At 42.5% G+C, this 25,364-nt stretch overlaps 1 protein-coding gene across 2 annotated transcripts in view; it reads right to left on the bottom strand.

The window, feature by feature from the left end:
- SYNPR (synaptoporin) overlaps positions 1-25,364 on the bottom strand; it is a 175,261-nt gene that overhangs the window by 130,252 nt on the left and 19,645 nt on the right. The window lies entirely within an intron of this gene.

Here is a 25,364-nt window from a genome sequence, read left to right as displayed (position 1 = left end):
GAGGCAGGCTCACGAGTGAGCAGAACACAGATTTCCACCATTGATTTTTCCATCAACAGAGAGCACAAGCACAATGATGCCTCTCATTCGACTCTACTAAGTAAAGCTTAGTTGTTCCTCCTTATCATAGGGAGAAAGAAAGTTCAGACAGTCAGGGATAAGGGAAATACCATCCAACTTGCTTTACATTCTCTATTCCGACTAGCCTGGCTCAAACTTGAAATGCACTGCAGCCCCCAAAGTTCAGAGGCTGAGTAAGATTTCAAACAGCCGCCTGCATTCTCACCAGTGCAGCACAAACTCAGACTCTTGCATTTATATTTGAACTTGAAGGTTTCGTAATTACCCTGAAATGCTTACATAAGTGTTGCTAGCATTTGGGTAATGCTAGGGGACTGCCATCACAATAGCACAAGAAAAATCTGTAACCAAACATTTACCTGTACTGTAGTTCACATCGGGAACCTTAGCTGGAGTCAGGAGACATAGGCCTTATTCTCAGCTCTCTCCTACATTAACTGTGTAAATCAAAATCTCTGTGCCTCAATTTCCCCATTTGTGAAATAGGAATAATAGGGACCTATTCTGTGAAGTTTCTTTTGTTTGCAAAGTGCTTCAAACTTCTTGGATGGAAGGTGCTACAAGAACTGCAAAATATTAATATTAGCCCTTACTGCAGAGTTCTCATCTGCAGCTTACTTACAAATGAAGAATTTGCAGCCTGTTTTGATACCTGTATTTTTTGAATGTTGAGAACATTCAACTAGCTCTACTGTACAACAACCGCACTGGCTGGTCTGTGGTACCCAGTACATTAATACTTAAAAAAAAAAAAAAGGGGGGCAAAATAAATAATTTCCTTGCAAATGTTGCAAGCCCGAGTCAGCACTCTTATCGTGACTGTATAAGATTAACCAAAGCTCTGCATGTTAAACGCTAGCCTCTCACATGCAACAGGAATGTTTTCTAGGAGACAGCAAGTATGGCCATAAATCTGTATCATATAATTTGATTCATAATCCAATATACAGAGAGGAGTTAGAGTTATTGACAATTCAATCCTTTTGACATTTTTGTAATTCACTTCACAAATAAATACAAATACATTATAAAATAAATGTTCAACTCTGAGAAAAGCCACAGTTAATTGCTCTCACTAACCCCAGCTGGAGGCATTACATTGCCTCAAATACAATGTTTATCTTCAGGTTTCTAAATTATTCAAGCTTACTACTGTTTTTCTGAAGCCTCAGCATGCTATTTATTTTCAGAATTAGCAGTTTCTTTTCTTAGTTACCTGCAGTTGTCTTCTAGCACTAATCCTCTTGGACGTTGCGGAGAGTAATGGGAGCCAAGGTAGGCAACAGGCATGATTTATTATTTGTATTAAAGGAGCAGCTAGAAGCCCATACTGAGACTTGGGTCTCATTGTGCTGGGCACTATACTGTTACCTACTTATAGCACCCCGCCTATACCTTACCAAGGGCTCAAGGCGTGACCCATCAATTTAGGCACCCCACCCTTTCCCTTCCAAGGCCTCAGGGTGTAAGGCACCCATCCTTACCTAGGGGGCTCCGGAAGAAACCTGGTCAATTTAAGTACCTGCCTTTTCCCTTGGGGCTCAGGGCTCTGTGGATCTGCAGAAGTTGTTCTCTAAACATCCATTTATTAGCAACACACACAGAATACGGCTACCAAGCCAATCTCTTGTGCTCACCACTCCCACCATATAGACAAATTTCACCCGCTGGCCAGTCAAGATCCACTCATCTGGGGGTTCCCGGTGACGCCTCTGCCCATCCCAGTCGTGCAGAGGGGTCAGAATTCCAGCAGCTTGATGTTCAACTGTAGTCCAGAAACGGTTCCCAGCGAGCATTGTTTTTCATTTACATTAGACAGGTAAAACTAGCTCCCTCCTTAAATTTACTAAAACTATCACATGATCCCACACTCCTAAATAACCAAAAATGTAACCAATTACGCACTGGCATGTATGTGTCCTCCTTCCTGCCCAAGTTCTTTACATTTTATTGTTCATGCCCGAACTGTAACTTAATTGGGACCTTCTCTATTTGTGCAGATCATCAGCATAAAACACTGGTCAGAGCTTATCTTACCATTTGTTGAGTCTCTTTCTGTATCCTCCCTAATTTCCCCGCAACTTTACCACCTGGGTGGCTATAACTCTCGTTAGGGACACTCCTGAGGTGGGGGTGCTTTATCAGCAGCAAAACATTCCTTTTTTCAATTTTAGTGGTGAACTCCCCGAGTTTCACCCAAGGCTGGTATAATGCACACAGGGGAGAGCTTGATCAGGTCTCAGGCCTACAATCAAACATATGGTAAGAGACAGCTCCCGTCCTGAACGTCTACACTGATGAGACAGAGGGTGGGAAGGGAAACAGAGGTAGAGTGTTGAAGTGACCTTCCCTTGGTCACTCATCTGGGCAACAGCAGAGCTGGGTATTGTGTTTCCAGTCTCATGTCCTATCTACTAGTCAATGCCACCAACCCACTTCCATGTGCACAGAAGAGAGCTTGATAAGGTGTTCGAATATTCTCCTGACCAAGGCCTCCTGGCAGAAGTGAAACTAAGGGCTTTGTACAGAGCACTCTCTCTCTCTCTCTCTCAAGCATCACAAACAATCAAACAGGTAATCTAATTACCCTCAGTGGGGATGGGACCGACACATTATTGCAATGGCTCCCCCCCCCCCCCCCACATCCACACTAGCTGACAAAGCCAGGTTAGAAAACTCTGTCTGGAACCATATTTAAGTAGAGCCGACATGCTTGTCTATAAATAGGTAAAAGGCCCAACATAGACAGGACTGACAATCCAGCCAGCACACGAGGGCAAACTTTTACCTTTAAGAAAAGGGCCAGAGTAGGGAATATCCAGAGAGCAGGCAGGAACATTGGTTGCTTTTCCAGCTCAAAGTACCCTACATAGTAAGCTGAATGGTCTTCAGTTTAGCTGTCTTGGAAGAGAAATGGATGAACTGAGCTACTGAGATCTGAACCAGTTTCTAGAAAGTCATATTTTCCCATGTGCTGTGATTAGCCACTAAGCCATCCCAACACATTATTGTAGGTCCGCTATATTTCATTGAGAAAAATGTGGTCCTAATTAGAAAGCGCTCTGTGTTTACTCTCTGTAGCTGGTTGCCACGGATTCTTCTTTTGGTTCACGCTATTTGCCTATACTTTAGCCACTGGTTGAACCTCTTAGACCTTAAATCCAGTTCTGAACTATTTATCAGCATTCAGGTTCCTCCCACTTAACTCCTTAGCTGTTAAATAACTGGTTGGTAGTTAAATTGCTACAGTAGCAACCTCATCCTGTCTTAAAACCCATCAACCCCGCTGTCTCAAATGCTATTCAGATTTTATTCCTCTTCCAATATAAAGGTATTTTCATTGAATGCTGTGGAACGATCTGGTGGAATCTTTTAACAGCACAACACTAACCCAGCACTTCCACTGGCATTGAGAGTTTATTAAAATGTAACCCAATAACTGATGGAAACATCTTACAGAAAAAGTTAGACAAAGAGCTACCCAGCCTTATAAAAATACCCAGGGTCTGAAGGCAGTTTTAAATCCAGATCAGAAGTTTCCCGCAGATTGGGAGAGTTTATATTTTTGCTTCACTCCTGACATTCAAGGTGGTTGGGCTTATCAGAGTTGTAGAGATTGTCCCAGGGAAGGTGGCGACTATAGGCAGCCATGAGATACCTAGAGTAGTATTGCATTGTTCCCAATTTTCAGACGTAAGTATGCCTTAACTGGTAGCTGTCTCCCTGGCTGCTCAGCCCAAGGTCAGAAGTCACAGGGATACCTTTCCTGCGGGGAGGGTGTGACAGAATGTACCTGTGTGTTCACATTAATGGACACACCCTACTGTCATAATTTTTGTATGGAATATGCCTTGTAAGGTATCATTTTAGAACTCAATTTGCTGATCAGTATTGTCCTGGTAAAATGTGTGACAACTTTGTATGTGAAGTTATAAGATTCCCCTATAGGATGTTAACACCACATGTTCCAAACCCTACAGCCTCGTCCAAACAAAAGTTGACAAATAGTTCTGTCCTAAACAAAAGAATATGTGCTCTGCTTAATTTGCATTTAAATGGTAAACAGAGTCATCATTCAGGAAGGGAAAACAAAGGAAGTTCAAACAGGTGAAAAAAACCAGCAGAGACTATCTTTCCACATAGACTCTCTCTCCTGGGTCTCAGCTGGAAGTGTTTTTCAAGAGGGGAACTGAAGTTATAAAAAGGAGGGGAAAAACACCCTAAGGCACTCACGCTCCCCACCCCTCTCCCCGCCACCCATTGCATTCATTGCACCTGAAGCAGCCATTGGACTCTGGGGAAGGAGTCCTAACCTAAGAAGTGGTCAGTCAGACTGCTGACAGCATATGGTGAGAAAACTTTTCTTTGAATCCAATCTAGTTTGTTAAGTTAGGCACCAGTCAGCATTTTATCTTTCTTTTTCTTGCAACTATTTCTGACTTTTACACCTCACTGCTTGTACTTGCTTCAAATCACTTTGTAGATAATATACTTGTTTTACTGTTTGATCTAATCCAGTGTGTTCAGGTTGAAGTGTCTGGGTACCTCCATTTGGGGTAACAAGTTGTGTGCATATTATTCCTTTAAAGAAATAAGGGACTTAACCTATTTGTACTGTCCAGCAGAGGGCTGGGCTGTACAAGACCTACTGTTCTGGGGGAAGAGCTGGGACTGGGAGTGTGTTGGGGACACCCTGCTGCATAACCCAGGCTGGTAAGAGACAAGGTGCACTGCCAGCTGGAGGCTACAGCAGCAAGGCATTGTAAAAAGCACCCGAGTTACAGGGCATGGGTGACAGCTACTCACCATGGCACAATCCAGACCAGTATGTTTCAGAGGGGTCTTTCAACAGCTCCAGCTCTTTCCTGTAAGATGGAAGTTGTTGGTTCTCTTCCCCAGGTGACAAACATATATCCAGATCCTGAGCTGTGTGGTTAAAACACCTTTGTACTCAGAGTGACCAGATAACAAGTGTGAAAAAGGGGATAATAGGCTCCTACATAAGACAAAGCCCTGAAAATATCAGGACTGTCCCTATAACATCAGGACATCTGGTGACCCCATTTGAACCTCCCTTCCCTCACCCCAATCTTGGGCCCTCCTGGCAAAAGTCCAGCTCAGTGCCAAACCATATTAGTGCAATAGTATTTTGGCTCTGCCCCAATTCTTTCCTACATTTCCTCAGAGTACATCTACAAGGAACCACGACCCTATTTGCTAGCAGAATAAGGAGGAGCGTTTTTGCAAAAACACAGACATTTGAATTTGTAATTTGTAATAAGCAGCTGTATCTTTTGCTGTAAAAGCTACAAGGAGTATATGGCCATCACGTTTTAATCTATGTTCCTTTCTTCCAGGTGTCCGTTTTTACTACTTCATAGCCGTTAAAGAAATACAGGGATTCCAAGTTCAATTTTAAACTTCTACGTAACCTTGGCGATGCTGTTAGCCTAAGGAAAGGTGACACTTGACTCCCATCCGTGCAATTCATTTCAGCACTGCAGAATCAACATTCTGCCAACCAATTTTATAATGTATCACAGCATTTGAAACAATTAGTCACACCTACAATCAAAAGAGCAAGGTTTTGCAACACAGTATTTAGTAAAGATGTCTGTCTTAAGTCAAACTAGCAACCATATTTTATTTGAAAAGCATGTAAACAAATCTGGCACATTCATTATAAAAAAAAAAAACCTGTGTACCTAGCATGTTCATCACATTTAATATATTTCATCTCTCCGCCCCCATGCTCCATGGAGACAAGTTAATCACAGCTAACCATCTGGTAATCTTCAGCCCAGTCTGCTACAGAATGCTAGGTAGCAGCTGTAGTCAGAGCTATGTCTTCCATTCACACTAAATAGAAGGCAGGAACAGCTGCTTGGCCAGCATTTTTCAGTGAGGGCTCTCTCTCTTTTTAGTATTCCTGGCTTCTCTTTCCCTTCAGCTCTAGATTCTTGTTAATGAGATTTCACATTGTCACTTTTAATCCCCGCCACCACGCACATGCACACACACACACAAAAACCTCAACAACAAATAATTAGTGAAGCCAGAAATGCTGTTTCCAATTGCCAGATGTTTATATGATGTATCTGCTTTGAGCAGCCTCTTTGAGGGCAGGGACTATGTCCATCTCTATATGTATTGTGTGCCTAGAATAATGGGGCCTCGATCCCTGCCTGGGACCTCTAGGAGCTACAGCAACACAAATATCAGCAAGCACACAGTCATCTTACCTATATGACTGCATTGTCTTCCTGCCTGTACAGGATTGTAGAATGCCCACTCAGTCTCAGGGGGTATCAGAGTTTCAGGGACTATAATGTTACAGTAGGGATTTTTTAAAAATGGGCACAATAATTTCTCAGTAAACCACACAACCAGGTTTTCCTACAAATTTTTGTTTTGTGTCAGATGCAAAGTACCACAGCATGAGTTTTCCCTCTCCCTGCGGACTGTGACAAAGGGCATATGTCAAAGAGCCTCTTATCTCCTGGAGACTGGGTTAATTCACACCTGCTTATGTTTTTCAGATTGAGGCAGTTTCTGAAAAAAAACTTACTTTTTCCTCCATTTGAATTCTTCTAGGACTGTTCAGCTTAGGAAAGAGGAGACAGCTAAGGGGCATAGGATAGAGGTCTACAAAGTCATGAATGGCGTGGAGAAAATGAATAGGGAAGTGTTATTTACCTCTACTACTTGACATACAACAAGAATTAGAGGTAACATGATGAAATTAATGGACAGCATATTAAACACACACACACACACACACACACACACAAAGAAGTACTTCTTCACACAACACACAGTCAACCCATGGAACTTGTTGCCCTGGAATGTAGCAAAGGCTGAAAGTATAAATGGGTTCAACTAAGAATTACATGAGTTCATGCAGGACAGGTCCATCAATAGCTGTTAGCCAAGATGGTCAGGGGTGCAACTCCATGCTCTGCAATCCCCAAGCCTCTGACTGCTAGAAGCTGGGACTGGATGACAAGGATGTATCACTTGATACATTGCCCTTTTCTGTTGATTCCTTCTGAAGCATCTGGCATTGGCCACTGTCAGAAGACAGGATACTGGGCTAGATGGACCATTGGTCTGATCCAGTATGTCTGTTCTTATGTTCTTCTCCTTCAACATACTTCTGCTTGCACACAAAATAGACGAGCAACTGCTAGAATGAGCTCCCAATTCCATAACAACTGGTCATCCTTCCTTAGAGGCAAAAGTACCAGCATCAGCACTGCACCAGTCCCAGCAGCTCCTGGTTCATAAAGCAGGTTGAGCCTCCGGAGCCGAGTTCACTCACGTGACAGCTACCTGCCAAACGGACTTTTTTTGTACTATAGACATATACATCCACACACACACACAGGCAGTGAGTAAAGTAGGTAACTTCACTTTATGGCACACTACAGTGGCAGCCGTTAAAAAGTCAACATTTACCGAACATTAGCACGCCATTACTACAGATCTGTCTTTAAGAAAAGAGGAAAAAACGGTGGCAATCTAAGATACCATTATATAGTCAATACTATCAAAAGCTGGCTTTTTAAAAACAACAACCACTCCATGACCTACTCTAGGATCCTGTTGTCTAGAAGTGGGTATTAAATTAATCCATATTTTGTATGTGGCACTCTTAAATCATATTCTCTTTATGTGGCCTTTTCCAATATTTAACCAAGAACCTTCTTCACCTGAAGCGATACGCTACTTTTGTAAGGCTGTTCAGAATGCTATATGCAAGAAAATCCCCAGATGCATCTATCCACATACTGACTAAAAGAATCTGGCATTTTAAACCTATTAATCAGGAAGCATTATATATATAGAGGGTGCTGCATAGTGAAATGGACATCAGCCTGCTAACATTGACAACATAGAAGACTCATATTTGACTCCTGAAAGCAAAAAATGCCCAAAATCCAGCATGATCAAATGTTATAATTATTACTTATATAGTTGCAGGGAGGTAAAGTATTGTCTGTGCAGATCAGTAATTTTTCCATAATGGAAAGATGAGAATATTTTCAGTACAGAACAATGTCAAGAAAGGTTTAAATAATCCTGCATTTCTAAGCTACCAAGAATTTACCATTTAACTTCCAAGAGTTTGCCATGAGCCCAAAAAAAAATTAGATGACAGGTTAGCATTTAATCTAGCATAGAAGAAAACACCAAATGGGTCAGAGTGGATTTTTTTTAAAGATTCAAAATGGTATAGAAACGTGTATAAGAAAAACAGCTCTAGGACAATCAATGCCGTCAAAATGATATAGTTCTTTTCTGCTTTGTATTATGTATATACATGCATAAAAGTGTAACAAACATGCTACTTTTAAGACCTTTTAGATGAGGAAGCAATGCAATTTTAATTGTAACCTCTAAATGAATACCAATTTCCCCTGATCCCTGTAGCATCCAATGATGGCTAGAGAATCTGTTATTTTTTCTTCAGCAAATTAGAGAATAAAATATGTGTCCACTTGAATCCGTCTTTGGACCCTGGATACAACATTTGAAATCCCCATATAGAGAGATGAGCAGACATACACATCCCCAAGTCAATAACCAGGAAGGAATTTTACCAAGACTGTTCTCATCCTGAAAATGAGAGCGGGAGGGAAAGCGTAATTGACATGCCTAGGAAGGAGTACTGCGGAAAGGGATCTGAGAGTCATAGTAGACCACAAGCTAAATGAGAGTCAACATTGTAACGCTGTTGCAAAAAAAGCAAACATCCTTCTGGGATGTATTAGCAGGAGTGTTGTAAGCAAGACACAAGTAGTAATTCTTCCGCTCTACTCCGCACTGATTAGGCCTCAACTGGAGTACTGTGTCCAGTTCTGGGTGCCACATTTCAGGAAAGATGTGGACAAATTGGAGAGAGTCCAGAGAAGAGCAACAAAAATGACTGAAGGTCTAGAAAAAATGACCTAAGAAGTAAGCTGTAGCTGTAGCTCACGAAAGCTTATGCTCAAATAAATTTGTTAGTCTCTAAGGTGCCACAAGTCCTCCTTTTCTTTTTATGACCTATGAGAGAAGATTGAAAAAATTGGGTTTGTTTAGTCTGGAAAATAGAAGACTGAGAGGGGACATGCGAACAGTTTTCAAGCACATAAAAGGTTGTTACAAGAAGGAGGAAGAAAAATTGTTTTTCTTAACCTCTGAGGATAGGACAAGAAGCAATGGGCATAAATTGCAGCAAGGGAGGTTTAGGTTGGACATTAGGAAAAACTTCATCATTGGAGATTTTTAAGAGCCCGTTAGACAAACACCTGTCAGGGATGGTCTAGATAATTAGTCCTGCCACGAGTGCAGGGGACTGGACTAGATGACCTCTCAAGGTCCCTTCCAGTTCTGTGATTCTCTAAGGGCAAACGAGGGTGAAAGGTGATAAGCATAGATGATCAATTTCATAAACACTGAAAATGCTTTAAAACAGATTTCTGCCCCCGAAGTAATGACAGGATAGATTCTGCCACCGTCACACTGAATAATACTTCATTCCCATTGAATGACATGGGACAAATTGCAGACTTAGAGTACTTACTCAACCAATAAGGGACTCACGAACAGGCTCTATATGGGGAGCTTATTCTGTCTGCAGTTCAGTACTAGATTCTGCAAAATATAGTTGAAGCATTCTTTGAGTGCATTGTTTTTTCCTGCGGTCCACCAAAACAACAACCTACCCATTAAAAATATACAACACTGAACAACAACAACATTCAAGGCTTGAGGAGCTAATCCGGTTTTATGCTGTGTTACAAGTAAAAGTAACCCAGTTAATCCATACATTATACGAATGGCCCTTGGCTCTCAAGACATCTGCCCTTTTCCAGATCTTCAAACCGCCTAAGAACTTGGGTGTTCCACGGTTCAGTGCATAACATCATATATGTTACACCACCCTTCTATGCCAAAGCTGCACATGAATGATTCTGATCCAAGCTACTATGAGCCAAAACAATGGCACAAAACTTTTATTCTACTGAAGCTAAGAGATTCTTTCCAATCATCCAGCCCCTATAAACTTGTGGGTGCAAAAGCTAAGCCTTAGAGCCAAAACCGTCAAACATTATCCAAAGAAATAGTTATTGTACTACTCTAATCATTGGTTGCTATTTACAGAAGTAGTAAAAGAGAGACTACAAAGAACAAACTTTTCTGCAGCTCTTTCACTACAGCACTCCACACAGCCTTGTGCCCAGAGCCAAAAGGACAGTCTCTCTTCTGATAAGGAAATGTTTCCCAGAATCTTTACTTGTGTTCCAACACAAAGATTCAAGTTGTGTTACATTTAAAACACAGACAGTGACCTACAAGACCCTGTTATATTTAGCAAAACTTTATTTCGCTTTAAAACCTTTATGCCAGGTGAAATCCATTATTTCGCAAAGCATTGAATTCAGCGTAGACTATGACAGATGTACATATCAGGCATTATGTGCACAGAAGTGAGCACACATCAGCGCATGCACTTGTCAAAATGGGAGCCTGGTCTCAAATAAAAAGCAAAATTTCCAATATGCAAACTCATGAGTCCCAAAGTGTGTATGACAAAACCTAAGTGATTAATATTTCAGCTCTTGTTTTGTCACCAAAGACCTAGTCGTTTGGCTAAAACCTTACCTACCAAATGCTAGGATGGTAGATATTTATAGTAATGAGTCAAGGGGAGTTTTGCAGAATTTGGCGCAAAATAAGGAGTTCACTTAGCTGGAAAGCTAAATGAATAAGTAACAGCTTAACTTCTATACATGTCCCACTAAACAATACTGTCAGCCAGCTCAAAACCTACCAGATGTGATGTTTTTTGTACCCTAGTTGCTCATTATGAAACATGCCAAATAAATAACTGCAGCATCCTTATTTGATTAAGGAAAGTGAATGTGTTACAAGACTCAAAATACAATTTGTGCCTGGCTTTCATATACATTCTTAATCAGTTTGTGAATCACAAGTCACAATTTGCTTAAAATTACACCTTTTCTACTAATTTGCTATGATTAAGAGAGCATTTATGCTCTTTATGTCCCTTAATTTTGGTGCTATATATTTTTAGGATTGTATATGCATCTATCATAGAGTGTAGAAGAAAGGTGGCAATCTATTTTTTTTCCTTTGCCCAATACAAAGTTAAAGATCTCGACCAAATCTGTGTGTCCTGGCTTGTAGTCTCTGCACACACCCATGATATGAACTCTCCCTTGCGCTGAAGATTCAACACCACAGAATCAGGAGCAGACAGAGGCATTTTGCCAGCCAGAGCAGAAAGATGTTTTTGGCACCTCCAAGAGCAGTTGAGAAAAAAAAATTGGCTAAGTGGTACAGTGACCCTGGAATTTGGCGCCAGGGCAACCACCCTGCTTACCTGCCCCTAGAACGAGCCCTGCACAGGACTCTGAAGGATGGATCAATTCCTGGTTAACTTGAAAGGTTGCACGGGGCTGAGGTTGGGAAGAAAGAGCTGGGACACCCCTACAATCACTCAGTCCATCAGATGCTAAAGAAAATGTCACCTGCAGGAAACTCCTGCTTGCCCAATCCCATACAACACCAAAAACTCTCTATCACCCAATGGATACGTTTCTGTCCTGCTTGTATCTGCCTCTTCCTGAACATTAAGCTACACAGGGGGCTACTATTCCACTGTAGACATGCTAAGCTGTCACCTAGACTAGGAAAAGGTTTAGGCTCCTAAACTCTCATTAATGAGTTACCCAATTGCTAATTCAAAGGTTAGTGGCTCCTAGCACTGAAGTAGTAAAAACCACACACACACACACACACACACAAACACACCCCTCCCCTCCCCACCCCAACCTCAGGGCCTGATGTTGCAAAACTCCCAAACATGCACATCCTGTATATGACTCCATGGCAGTCATGAGCAGAAATCGAACCCAGGACCTCTCTTGCTACAGTCATGAGCTACAGGCCTGATCCAAAGCTCAGGGCAACGGAAAGAATTCATTGGCACAGTTCGTTATCAGATCAGGATCACTCTCCAACTGATTCAAGCTTTGGATCATGGTATTGCCAGTCCACTGCTCCCGAAGACTTGTTACAGAGCACAACGCCTTTTCAAATGGCTTCCAGACCCACCACAGTGGGCTTCATTATATTCAGCATCTGAAGCAGAAAATATTTACGGAGATATTTTAACTCCTCAGGCCAGTCACTTACATTTGCTGAATTAGACATTGCAACTGCATTTGCGGGAGCAACTGAGGAACAGTAGTGAACAAAAACCTTGTTTTAAATAGGTCACGCCTATAAAATATTTTATAATTACACCCAACAGATATGCTTGCACGTCCAATGAGTAATACAGGTTACTTGCAATGAGAGCACCTGAATCTGCTTAATCAAAGCTTACTTTGTCCCAGCAAAGGCTAATTGGCTCCCATAATGCATCATCTAGCAGAAACTAACATTACCGCAGGCTTCACCAACAATTAGTTACCAGAATAAATCGGGATTTTCTGCCAACAGAGGTTTTACCTCAGGGTTTTCTTTGGCCACATAATCAGGTGATTCATCAGTAGCCCATCCCATGCCCTCCAGTTACTGTCGCCACGGATAAGAAGATGGATAGCCAAAGGGGACATGAACGGACCATAATTTGAGGAATGCTTTTTTGGAACTGAATGATACAGAATGAGTTTTATGGGTTGTTTTATTTTTGAGATAAAGTATAAAATAGCAACTAATTAATAAACTGCCGTGAGTAATGCAATCCCAATAATGCAAAATAATTGATGGAAACAAGCACTCCCCCTTAGCTAGTTATCACTGTTTTGCAAAACTCAAGGCCAATTTCCCCATTGTAACCCAAGAGAAGAGCCCTTCCTTATCTGGGCTTCATGTTTTATCTGGTGCATTTATTATATACTAAGCGGTGGGCTTTCAGCAAAGGAGTGGCCCAACCCTGCAGCTCATAGATGCAAGCTGCATCCATAAAAGGTGCTCACATTTTTAGGTAATGACACATACAAACGTTAAGTGGTGACGACATCTGATTTTGCACGCGTACTTAGGTAGACCTTCACTCAGTGACCTGCAAGCACAAAAAAATGCAAGTCCGGTTTGTCTCTGGAAAAGGAACTCTGACATTTTGAAACGCTCCCTTAAATTCTGTCAGTAAGCGACCAACCTTGAATTGTACATTTTGGCAGTTGAAAGACCAAAACGTAGCTTTAAGGCCTGATCCAAAACGCAGTTCAAAATAATAAAAAGACTTCAGTGGGACTTGGATCTGCTCCTTAAAGCAGGTGTTCGAATTTGAATATCTGAATGTAATTTACATAGAGCAATACAATACAGCAGTATATTAACTAATGATCAGCCAGTAATGAACATAATATTAAAAATGAATTACAGAGGGTAATTGGTGATATAAGAAATTAATCGAACTGGGCTGGGAGAACCCTGAAAATGAAAAGGCCACAAGTTTTTCCCGGTGCTTCCACAAATCCCCTTCTGTCAATATTCTAACAGAAAAGGGCGACTAGCTGGAAAGTGTATGGAAACGACAGAGTATTTGTGGGAAGAGAATTCTGAATTTAAGGGCAATGATTTGTGCCGAATCATAGAAAGATGGCGATTCTCAACCTGCGTCATCTGGGACATGAAAACCCCGCCCCGTTTTCTTGGTTTTTCTTCCTGTGAGGACAGGATGAGTGAACAAACATGTGACAGGTGTCTAGTCACCATGCTTAATGTGCTAAAGGAAGGTGCCCAGATACTACACTGATGAGTGCGGTATAAGAACCTATATGAAAAAGATTATTATACAGGTGACACTGGGCCCCAGCACCCATGTACTGTGCCTCCCTGTATTCCATGTGCACAAAGGGACTTGGACCTAAGCCTCCAGGTGCTACACCAAAACAATTAGCCACAGTTCTGAAGTAAATGCTGCTAGAAGGCCCTGCTTCAGCAAGGTACTTAGGAACATCTGTACCTTTAAGCACATAGGTTCAGGGCTCTCCTGGGAACTGCAGCAGGGAAAGGAGCAGAACGTGGGGCCACCAGGCGGCCCCATGCTCGCAGCTGTATCACCCCTAGCCCTGTTCTCTGGTGCAGTTGGTTGCTGTACAGGAGGAGACCAGGCGTAGAAGGGCTGGGATAGTACAGCAGCCGCACCAGGAGGAGGACAGATGGAGCCCAGCTCCCGGTAAGGGGAGTGGATCATGGGGAGGGGACGCGAGGAGAGCATGAGGGTCCTGGGCTGGGGTGGGGAGGACTCACACGGAGGGTCACGTGAGGAGGTCACATGGCCCCGGTGGGGGAAGGGCGGGGGGGGGCAGCATACCAATAAGAAATGGATTCCACTTGCACCACTGGATATGCACATGCTTAAGTTTCACACGAATTTAAGCTTCTCACTGAACTGGTGCCTCAGGTTCCTTCAGGACTCCGTGGTGATTGAGTGAGAAGGGCTGGACATCACACTAGCATGATATAAAAGCAATTTAATGTTTTTCTATGTGCCATACAAATGGACTCCCAAAGAACTGATGCTGACCTCATTTATACAGGTGAGAGCCCTGGAGGACCCATGTCCTCTGGTCATCCACAGAAGGTGCAGTGCAGGTCTCCCCAGACTGGCCCATTTATTGCTCTTTTTGAATTCTTTGTATTGTAGTAGTGCCATCAGAGTCACACTGAGCTAAAGACCTGCCCCAGAGAGCTTACAATCTAAACAGACAACACAAACAGTGGGAGGGAAACTGAGGCACAAAGAAGAAAAGTGACTTGCCCAAGATCACCCAACAGGCTGGTGGCAGAGCCAGAAAGAGAACCCACCTTCTGCATATCTGTCCAGTGCTACATCCACTAGACCACACCCCCTTCAGGCCTACATGCAGGGAACGGCCTCCAGCAGTCAGCAAAACACTATCTCATTACCAGTTCTTGGAGCCATCAACATTTGTGGCTCAGGGTTTCCAACTACAAAACCAAGATGAAGTGGTTAAAAATAAATGAAAGTCTATTTTTGTGCGACAAAAGACCAGCTAAGTAAGAGTCCACTCTCTGCCTATAAATCCACAAATATGCCAGACCTGTGCGATTAATACCATATGTTTGCTAGATGATAAGCCTTTCATTTTTTCTAGTAGACATTGGAAATAGAGCACAGGAAGATTAATCCTCCTGGGAGAAGAGAGAGACTGACTAATTTCTCTGCATTTAGATGTAATAATTGAGCAGACTGATTCTTCCACCTTGTTCCTTACCATTATAATGAAATAATTAAGAAAAGTTCAACAAAATACTTAAAAAAGCTAATTTTGCATTGTTTGATCAAATATGTTCCAGCTGAAACCCAGAAAGAGTTTTAAGCTGCAAACATATACACACGCACGCACCGTTTTTCATATTTATCTAATTCATCAGAGAGGAACTTCCGGCTGTAAGAAGCTGGCACTGCTTCCACTTCATCCTCTGCCAATCACAATTTTTAAAAGCAACATACATGAGAAGTATTTGGTGGGCCTGGTATATTAATTCCTTTATTATGCTTTCATGTCAGGCGTGCTTCAAAGGGCTATTGTGGAGAGATGAAGGCCTCTAAAAGTTAAGAACGAGTCAGGCACAATTGTAATTCATGTCACGTTGCACAGGCTTTTAGGCATCCAAAAGGCCACGCAGGAAAAATATTTGTGAGATGAGGCGTTATTTCTGACTAAGAGCCTCCCATTTAGAATTCATGGATGATATTGCAGTAACAGTACTAAACTCTATTCTAGAGCATCGTGAAAGGGCAGCCATGGTCTGTGTCCTTTTATATAGGAAGACGACCAAAGGTTTCAATAAAAGTGTAAAATTGTACATGAAGGGCCCAGTCCCATTTCTGGATCTGCCCAGGCAGGACTGTACTCCCAAGCAGAGTTCCACTGAGGCCAATGAGACTCCTCACAGCTGCAGGGGTCTGCCCAAATGGAACAGATTAGAGAATCAGGGCCTGAATATAGCCATCTTGGCTGACATATCAGGGATCACCAGTGCTCAAAGCATGAGCTGCTACAGCTTGAGCAAAAGAGCCATATCCTCTGCAGCTCAGACACAGAGAGGGACCTGTAACACACACACTCACCAGTGGGTTACATATGCTTAGAATCGATAGGTTACCCTGCATTATGAGCAATATGGAGATCTCTCAGCAGCCACAGCATAATATTTAATTGTTTTAGGGGGTGACTGAAGACATGAAAAGTGTGGGCAAAATTCTCTCTCAGAAAAACCTTTTAGTCATTCAAAATTGAAGAGCATTCCCTAATGGGATTTTATTAATATGCATCCGATGAAATGGGCTGTAGCCCACGAAAGCTTATGCTCAAATAAATTTGTTAGTCTTTAAGGTGCCACAAGTACTCCTGTTAATTCTCCAGTTTATCACAATGCTCTGATCTCTGCAGCATGGGCCAGATTTAAATAATTTTTAGCACTTATGTATCAAATGTCCTTTTTAAAATATTAATCTTGTATAAACACAGGGAAACTGTGATGCTTATACATTTTAATGTGCACTTGCTTTAAAAATTAGAAGATGAATGTAAGTTTTCATCATTCAGCCTCGCTGACCCAAAAGCATAATTTTCTACCTGCTGAGGGGCAAAGGAGATAAGAACCCAAAGCAAACAGCAAGAAAACATTGCAAAAATTATAAACACTACATATAATCCATTTCTTTAGCAGATTGTTCCATGATTCTACATTTGTGAGAAACAATTTACAGCACCAGATTCATGAAATGTATGGGTGTTTAGGTCTAAAATGAGGCATATCCTTTCTACAAAGAGGACCACTTGCTACAGATTGCAATCAGTGGAGCACCTGGACACACACACAACTAAATTTTAGCCTTCAGTGAATTTCTTTTCTTTTACAGAGGAAAATTGGTCCATTACCATTTACTTATTTCTACATAGTCTATTAACTAGTGACATTTAGCAGTCAGATGTTAGATTTCATGGTGTATCTGACAATAGGGACTGACATTTATGATTAAATACTTCGAACTGAAACCTTAGATGTGTCTACCTCTTGGGAGGAACAGACATCTGAGGAATGAATGTCTGTGATCTTCATATTCTCCTTAGAATGAAAGGGATATGGAGTTGGTCTGTATGAGTCACATGCACACTTTTCACTTGCAATATTTTTAAATCCTGAGATTTAGCATTGATCTAAGTCCAGAAAGCATGCGGGCCTCCCATCTTACCAAGAGACTACAGTATACTATCGTCTTTTGATATGACCCTGCAATTTAAAGGAGCAACAGATGGGTAATGCCATTCCTCAAAATTTACTCAGGGAGGTGGAGGGGCAATTCTAGGTACTTATAAAAGGAAATAAGATTGATAAACACCTACCATATCCCCTTATTACATAGTTGCAGAAGTGTGGGAAAGTGAAAATTTAGCAGGTTTATGCAAATAGACTATATAGGCACCTTCCCCAGGAAAATAAATAGTATGTTTCAAGCAACAAAACACTAGAGAATGTCCTATAAAAACAAACGGCAATCAAAATTAAAACCCTATCTTTTCAGAAATTCAGAAGTAGAACTGGGCAACACTTGTCAGGCAGATATTTTTCATTGAAAAATACCAATTCAGGTGGATGGAAATATTTGCTAATTTGTGGCAAATTTGCCAAATTGTTACCGGGGGTGTTAGAACAAAATTGAGACATTTCATAAGTCTGTGTCAAATTCTAGATCAATTTTAAATTTTAAAAAAAGTTAAAACAAAAACTAAACATATTGGATTGAACAAAGCTTCTCGGTCAACCCCAAATTCATTTGATTTTTCACTTGACCTACCTACCACGAAGTCAGTTATTTGCACAGCTCTATTCACTCCTAACAGAATTATGCATTTTAACAAGAACAAGCAATTTGAAAAGATGCTGTCAAGGTTGTTGGGCCATAGACTTAATGCATCTTGACAGCAGCCACTGTCTGGACTGTAACCCTGTGTTTCGTCCTGCAACCAGTCCATTCCGAAGTTTATTAGCCAGCCTGTGTGTCAGCTTAACAAACAAAGCCTGCATATGTGTCATGGGCAACAATTGGCCAACACAGTATGGACTGAATGAAGGACCTCCAGTGCCAAAAGCAGAGGTCGCTACAGCTTGACCTCGGGTGCCAGGCACTGTAGCTGGTCTCCAACATGCTCTGTGGATTAGGCAGAGTAAAGGAGATGCAACAAATGCTGACCAGTGGGTTAGCCAGGTACCACATTCACTCTTCTCTCATCAACTACCAAACACGTACTGGCAATTTATTATTGATGGGCCTTATCACTCTCCCATGGTTGTGGATAGGGAACAAAATTGCATTGGGACAGCAGTACAGAGGGGGGAAATAACGGCATGTAACACCTCCTCAGAGCTTACCTGCTTCCTACCCCTCCATACCTCTAACACAACACGGCCACTATGTAACACAAAGGGTGGTGGGGATGGCCTGAGCGCTGGGGGGGGAGGGAAACAGCAGCCACTAAGCAGCATGCTCCCTTCCCATATCTTAAGACATAATACAAAAACTAGGCAGGAGTATACTCTCCCTCTGCAGCTTCCACGCCATTGGACAGGGCATGAGTGCTGGGCAAGGATGGGGACTGGGCCAGTGCCATCCTGGCAAGAGAAACAGTCTTGCCATTGCTGGGTGCTGGGGAGGAGCACAGATGGGCTTATTGTCTTTCTGGATCTGCCGATTTTAGCCTTGTAAACACAAAAGGGAGAGTTTCTTTGATTACTTTCTGCCTTTGATTTCAAAAGGCAAATTAAGGGTGATTGATCAGTTATGAGAGGGCAAATTCTGACAGCTTCCTGGGTTACAAGGCCCTGAGCCAGCTCCTTTTAAGTCAGTGGGGGCTGGATGGACCCCGGGAGTGCTAGAATTCCCTATGAAAGTTACTTGGGTTTGAAAGCACAGACCCGTAGCCCCAGAAGCCTCCAGACTGAGCTGACCTAAATTAGCAGAGAACTGCAGCACCACCCTTAGCCAGCACCAAATTGGATTATTTTAGTTCATTTTCCCATCCAGCCAAATTACGTAATAAAAAGGTCCTTCGAAAGCCTCTTTCCACAGTCTGGTATTTATTTCCTTCAGCGCTTCAGCCCAATGAGGCCCCTCAACAAACAGCATGAGAACACACTTGCCATAAACAAAACCTCTCCAGCTCCAAAGAAAAAAGAAACAGCCCCCGCTCGCTGTTTTCCTTGTGATAACCAAGAGCTGTGCAAGATGCAAAATGTAAATCAGTTTCCATTTGGACATTCCTATCTGTTTCCCCTCAGCAGCTTTCAGGAGAGTGGTCTTGAAATTACACAGCTGTAGGATTTTTCTTCCCAGCTTTCAACACAGGCATCATAGAGACCATTAGCAATTTACAGCTTGAGGAGCACATCCTACAACCTTCACATCCCATGCTTGGAGTCAGCTCGGACATTAAGGTTACTCTATGTTGCATTATACAGTGGCAAATTAAGCATCCACAGAACCGGAAGCATACGGCTGTAGCAGGAGGAAAAGCTGCTTCGGGGAAGGCACTAGCCCGATGTTTCACCAAACAGCTGAATTAGGTGCTTCAGATGGGCTAAGCACTTTGCTTCACCAGCCCCCCCAAATGGCCAGTCTCTGGGACAAGTGCAGTTGGGTGCCACACCACCAGCCCACAGCTGGGAAGCCCGAGAAATACCAGCACCTGAGAGAGTCCCACCGTGGACAGACTCAAGTAGCCAAGAGGCTGCAGCTGACAAACACAAGTGCAGTGAAATCTGTACAAAGCGCTACCCTTACTAGGCAAGCTTCTGTCTTGAGACCACCTGTAGTGGGTGGGTTGGAGGGAGGGAGGGAGCCTCACCCCACCCCACCCCAATTTGGGCAGCTTACAGAATCCTTCCCCAGGTCGTGGCGCACCAGGGATTCTCCAAACACATCCCTCTCCCCCAACCTGGGAGAGGGAGAATCAGAGTAAAAGAAAAAGACAAAGGTGATCAGCCTGTCGGTCAGCCTTTTTGTCACCCCTTCGGGGTTTGGCTTATCTGCAGGCTGATCAGAGTTAGGGTCTGCCTCCAGCCCCTCCTTTATACCCGGTCCATACAATCTCATGGGCAGCATGGTCTGCAAATGTCTCTCTCTTCGCTGAGCTGTCCCTGAAGCCAGCAGTCTTCCCCTCACTCACCAGTCTTCCTGCAGCAGGCCTTCCCCTTTTAAGCCTCCTCTCTCCAGGCGGCGCGAGCCTTACAGGTGTGTCTTGTTAGTGATGGCTGAACCCATGAAAACTCGTTAGCCTGCTCTCTACTATTGTGTGTGCCCCCTCACACCTCCGCAAGGTATCTCGAAGTGTACAAAGCACATTTCCACTCTCTGTTATCCTTTGATGTTATTCCTATAAGTGGTCACTAAACAGAGATTTCACTGTGGTTTAAGCCAATTTGCTGTGCAAAGCTCCCAAGTAATGTTAACCACAGACACATCTGGCAACTGATTTGCATCCACCCTCCCACTCTAAAAACAGAGCTATCAAAGGCTGTCAGTGTGTTTCAACAGCCATTAGTTTCAGAGTTAGCAATAGCTGTCAATGTAGGGTGAATGTAGACAGCCATCCTCTGATCTCTCTTGTCTCTTTCTGACGACACGCTAGTCTCTAAGGGAGGAGCTGCAGGAGATATCTTACTTGCTTGACTCTCTCCTGGTGTTATATACACCGTGTACACAACCATTGCTTCTGTGGTCAAACTTTCACTACCTTGTTTTCTGAAAACACAATGCAGCCAATTGGATATGATGTGCTAAAATTCTAGAAAAAGTTATTTGCTAGCTGTAGATCTAAATGTAACAAAGAGTCAGGAACAGTTTCAAAATGGAAGAGGACTAAAGAACTGAAGAGTAACAGGGGTTTTATCTTTGAGGCCATATGTACTTTTCAGAAACACCATTCCCAAGTAACATACCGGCATGCCTGTGTCTAGCAAATATAGTTCTAGAACAATACTATGATGCCTTTAATACTTCTCCTCTACACATTGTCATACAAATTTGTAACAATAAATGGAATCTAACACTGAGCTAGAACTGGATTGCTATCTGCTACTTAGCCAATATTTATAACACACACACGCGTAACTGCTGTCAAAGTGTGTATCAATGTTAAATAAATGGCACTGTTAGAGAAACAATGACAGATGTAATGATGCTGAAGAGTGTAATCTATTCTAATTTATGATAATTTATTTCCTTCATCTGGAGCCCTATTCAGCAGAGAAGGTCGAAAACATCCCGAAGTGCTTGGTGGATGTGAAAATCGCTAGAATCTCTTTCAAACGAAGCAGACGGCTCTTATGCCCAAAGCAGAACCAAAGATTTAGAGTAGCTGGTCTGGGGGGTTTCCCAGTTATTTACTTAGAGAATGCTGGACAATAGAGCAAAGGGATGTGTAGGTTTAACCACATTTCTTTTGCTTGCCTTTAATTTCATCATACTCTGTGCTGGTAAAGCCTGCGGAGGCTTTCTGGGACTTTAATGCTCTCTGGGACAGAGCCCTCGTAAGCTTCTAAGGCGCAATTTCCAGAAGAGTAAAGCAAGTGTAAATGGAAGTATTCTTTCTGCGACTGAGCTAATTCTGGCATCAGTGCTAAGTGATAGCGCATCTGGGGGAACCACCGAGAGGTTTTTAGCATGTTTTAAGCGCCTTAACTTGTGTAAGATCGTAAACTCCCTGACCACTTGGACTTAATGCTTAATTCTAAGTGTTGATTAACAAAGCCTAAATATACAATAAGATCAGAGCTACAAATATACAAACAGATCAAGCAAATATACAATAAGATCAGAGCCTAAAGAGAGCCCAACTCCAGCCTTGCCATGGACTCAGCTGTTTTGCGTATGAGCAATATGAGGAAACAGACCAGGAGCCCACTGTGTTAGGTGCTGTGCAGTCAGTGTAGCAGCTCTGTGCCCCCTCCCCCTCAATCCCTGCTTGGCTCTAGAAGGCATGGCCGAAGCAGCTCTGCACTCTAGCAACCCCTAGCTACTGGAACGGCCCTTTGCGGGCTGTGGCAGCCTGCACAACTTAGAGCGGCCCTCAGGCTACCCCTAAGTTGCTAACCAGAGCTGGTCTGGCACATCAAGGACCATTTTCATGTCAGTTCTGATGGTCAGATGTAGGAGTGATGAGAAGGTTCCGTCACAGGCCATCTTCTGTTGTGTAACAAGCTATAACTTACCTACCTTTATCTAACTCCTTCCCAGATACTAATACACCTTATTATGATTTGTTGCTACCTTGAGACTACCAGAATATTCTTTTATGTCAAGCAACATATCAATAGACTCTTGCAGCTTTTAGTTCTGCTTCCAAATCAGATGAACGTGTTATTGGATACTATACAATATTTTATTGCTGCTAATAGAAAGTACTATTTAAAAACATGTAACACACCAGGGAGCTTATATAAAGTTACTGACCTGTGGCCATAAAATAAATTAAATGCAATTCAGAATTATATCACGTATTTTGCTTTACCTATTAGCAGTGAAGGTATATGGTCCTCCTGCCCTACATCAGACTAGCACTGGAGAATATGACAACTGAAGTTACACACCTGCTGGACTAGGATATGTTACTGTCTCTTTAGTTTCATCCCTCATACAGCAGAAGCTCAGAATTATGAACACCAGAGTTACAAACTGACCTGTCAATCACACACCTCATTTGGAACCAGAAGTATGCAATCAAGCAGCAGCAGAGACAAAAAAAAAAAAAAAGAAAGCAAATACAGTACAGTACTGTGTTAAACGTAAACTACTAAAAAAATAAAAGGAAAATTAAAAAAAAAAGACTTGACAAGGTAAGGAAACTCTTTCTGTGCTTGTTTCATTTAAATTAAGATGGTTAAAAGCAGCATTTTTCTTCTGCATAGTGAAGTTTCAAAGCTGTATTAATTCAATGTTGTAAACATTTGAAAGAACAACCAGAACGTTTTGTTCAGAGTTACAAACATTTCAGTTATGAACAAGCTCCATTCTGCAGGTGTTCCTCACTCGGAGGTTCTACTGTACTATGTTTTATTAACATAATGACTGGACTCAGCGTGAAATTCACCAAGGTTGCAGAAGGCAACATAAGGACTGCCATCATATTTAAGCCCTGTATATGGGCCTGCACAATCCTTACATACTGTAGAAAGTTATCATCCTCTCATAGATCCTGGCAGAAGGCTGAGATGGAAGGAAGTCAAGGGACAGGCCACAACATTCACATTTACCCAGCTCCAATAGCTCCAACACCAGATCCCACCGATGCAGATGGACGATGGTTTGACAGAAATGGTAGCAACTGGGGAATGTGTAAATCCTGTTCAACAGCCCACGGTTGTGGGGGCAGAAAACCTCAATGTCCCTGCCCCTGCCCCTCCCTTCTCCATCCGCAAAGAGCCGGAGTACCCAGGTATCTGTAAGAGGAGTGAATTTCACCCTAAATTCATTTGACTTTTATCTTCATTCTAACATACAGCAGCACTGACTATGGCGTGCAGCTTTGTAACAAAAGCTTCAGACTTCCAAGGCTGCCATCCCTCACAATTCTATCCTGAGTCACACAATGGCTGGCGTTTTTCTTAATGCCTCAGCTCTTGGAGGCATATTATTAGATGAGAATTCCAGCTCTCTTTTACATGCATGCTCTTCCAGCCCTCATGGCTGAGAAGGAAAGCTTGGAAACAGAACCCAAACACACTCTGAAGAGTCAAACCTGAAGGCAAACAAAGAGAATGCAAAATGGATTTTTTGTTTTTAATCTCAAGATTTTAATGCCAGTCTCATGGTTTTTAACTATTGGGGTTGGTCACACTGGACTTCCCCTCAATCTTTGTGCCCTCTTTCGTAAAGCTGGTGACAGTTGGGCTGTGGGAGACAGGACACAGCACACACAAGAAAGATCACATGAGACAAATTAACCACCGGAACAATTTACCAAGGGCCCTGGTAGATTCTCCATCACTGACAATTTTTAAATCAAGACCGGATGTTTTGCTAAAATATCTGCCCTAGGAATTATGTTGGGGAAGTTCTGTGATCTATGTTCTACATGATCACAATGGTGTCTTCTGCCCTTGTAATCTATGAATATTGTTTGGGCAACTGCATGATATGAGGATTCTCCAGATTCTACTGTCCTGCTTTTTGTAACTCCACTGTGTGTAGCATGGTTAAAAAAAATAATAATAAAAAAATCAACAAATATCCCATGCAGTTTCCCCAGTGAGGCGTATGCTTGTCCTTAGAATAGGCACTAGTGGACTGCAGACAGGGGGCTCAATTACATAACATCTCTGTGACTTTCTCTGAAGCAGCAGGATTCCTGTTATGAGCTTTCCCCGCATATGTTGGCACGCCCTGAAGCCAGCATCGATTGTCTTTCAGGGCTAGACCAATCTGAAAACACAGATTCTGTGCTGGACCTGGTGCTCTTATTGTAGAGCAAACTGCCATGAATGAGTGCAGTGGGAACATAGAAAACCCAGTGAACTGAGGTAGTGGGCCAGGTAGTACCTAACACAAGCAATTCCCTTCTATTGACTTTGAATTATGCTGGTTCCATAATGCTCTGAAAAGCACCTGCTCTGACCATGGGCACATGTTACAGTCAAAGACCTAAAGCATCTGAATGCAATTCATTCTCCTCTATAGGCAGGTGTCCCTAATCAGACAACATCTCCCATGATGCACCATGGTCAGGGATTCCCATGATATACCACCTCCCCTCTCCAAGAAGGGAAACCATCGTGCATCATGGGAGATGTAGTCCAACCAGGGAGCCTACAGAGAACGGGAGCATGACACACTCAAACTATGAGTCCCACCGCAGCAGCATTCCCAAAGTAAAATATTTCAGTTTTGGCTGAAATATTGTGTTCCAGTGGAAATATTCTGGTACTCAAATTTTGACCAAAAAACTGACATTTTCCATAGACAAATCTAGACAAAAAATTAATTATTTTTCAGTTTGCTTAAAATTTTCCGGGTGGGGGAGGGGAGGGAAAACACATTTACCAACATCCCTTTTTAATCCAGCTGGAGGCTTCATGCCACTGCGTCTAGTCCCCTAAAAGCCAGTTACAGGCCATATCACCCCACCCTACCCTACCCCACCCCACTCCCAAGAACTTTTTCTTTCAGTTTCCACATTCCCCGTTCCCCTGCCTCTCTCAAACCACAGCCACTGGCAAACCCAGCTCATGGA

Source organism: Chelonia mydas, chromosome 7, assembly GCF_015237465.2.
Source record: "Chelonia mydas isolate rCheMyd1 chromosome 7, rCheMyd1.pri.v2, whole genome shotgun sequence".
NCBI lineage: Eukaryota > Metazoa > Chordata > Testudines > Cheloniidae > Chelonia > Chelonia mydas.
Note: the sequence above shows the minus strand (reverse complement) of the source record. Positions and strands in the feature narration are given on the sequence as shown.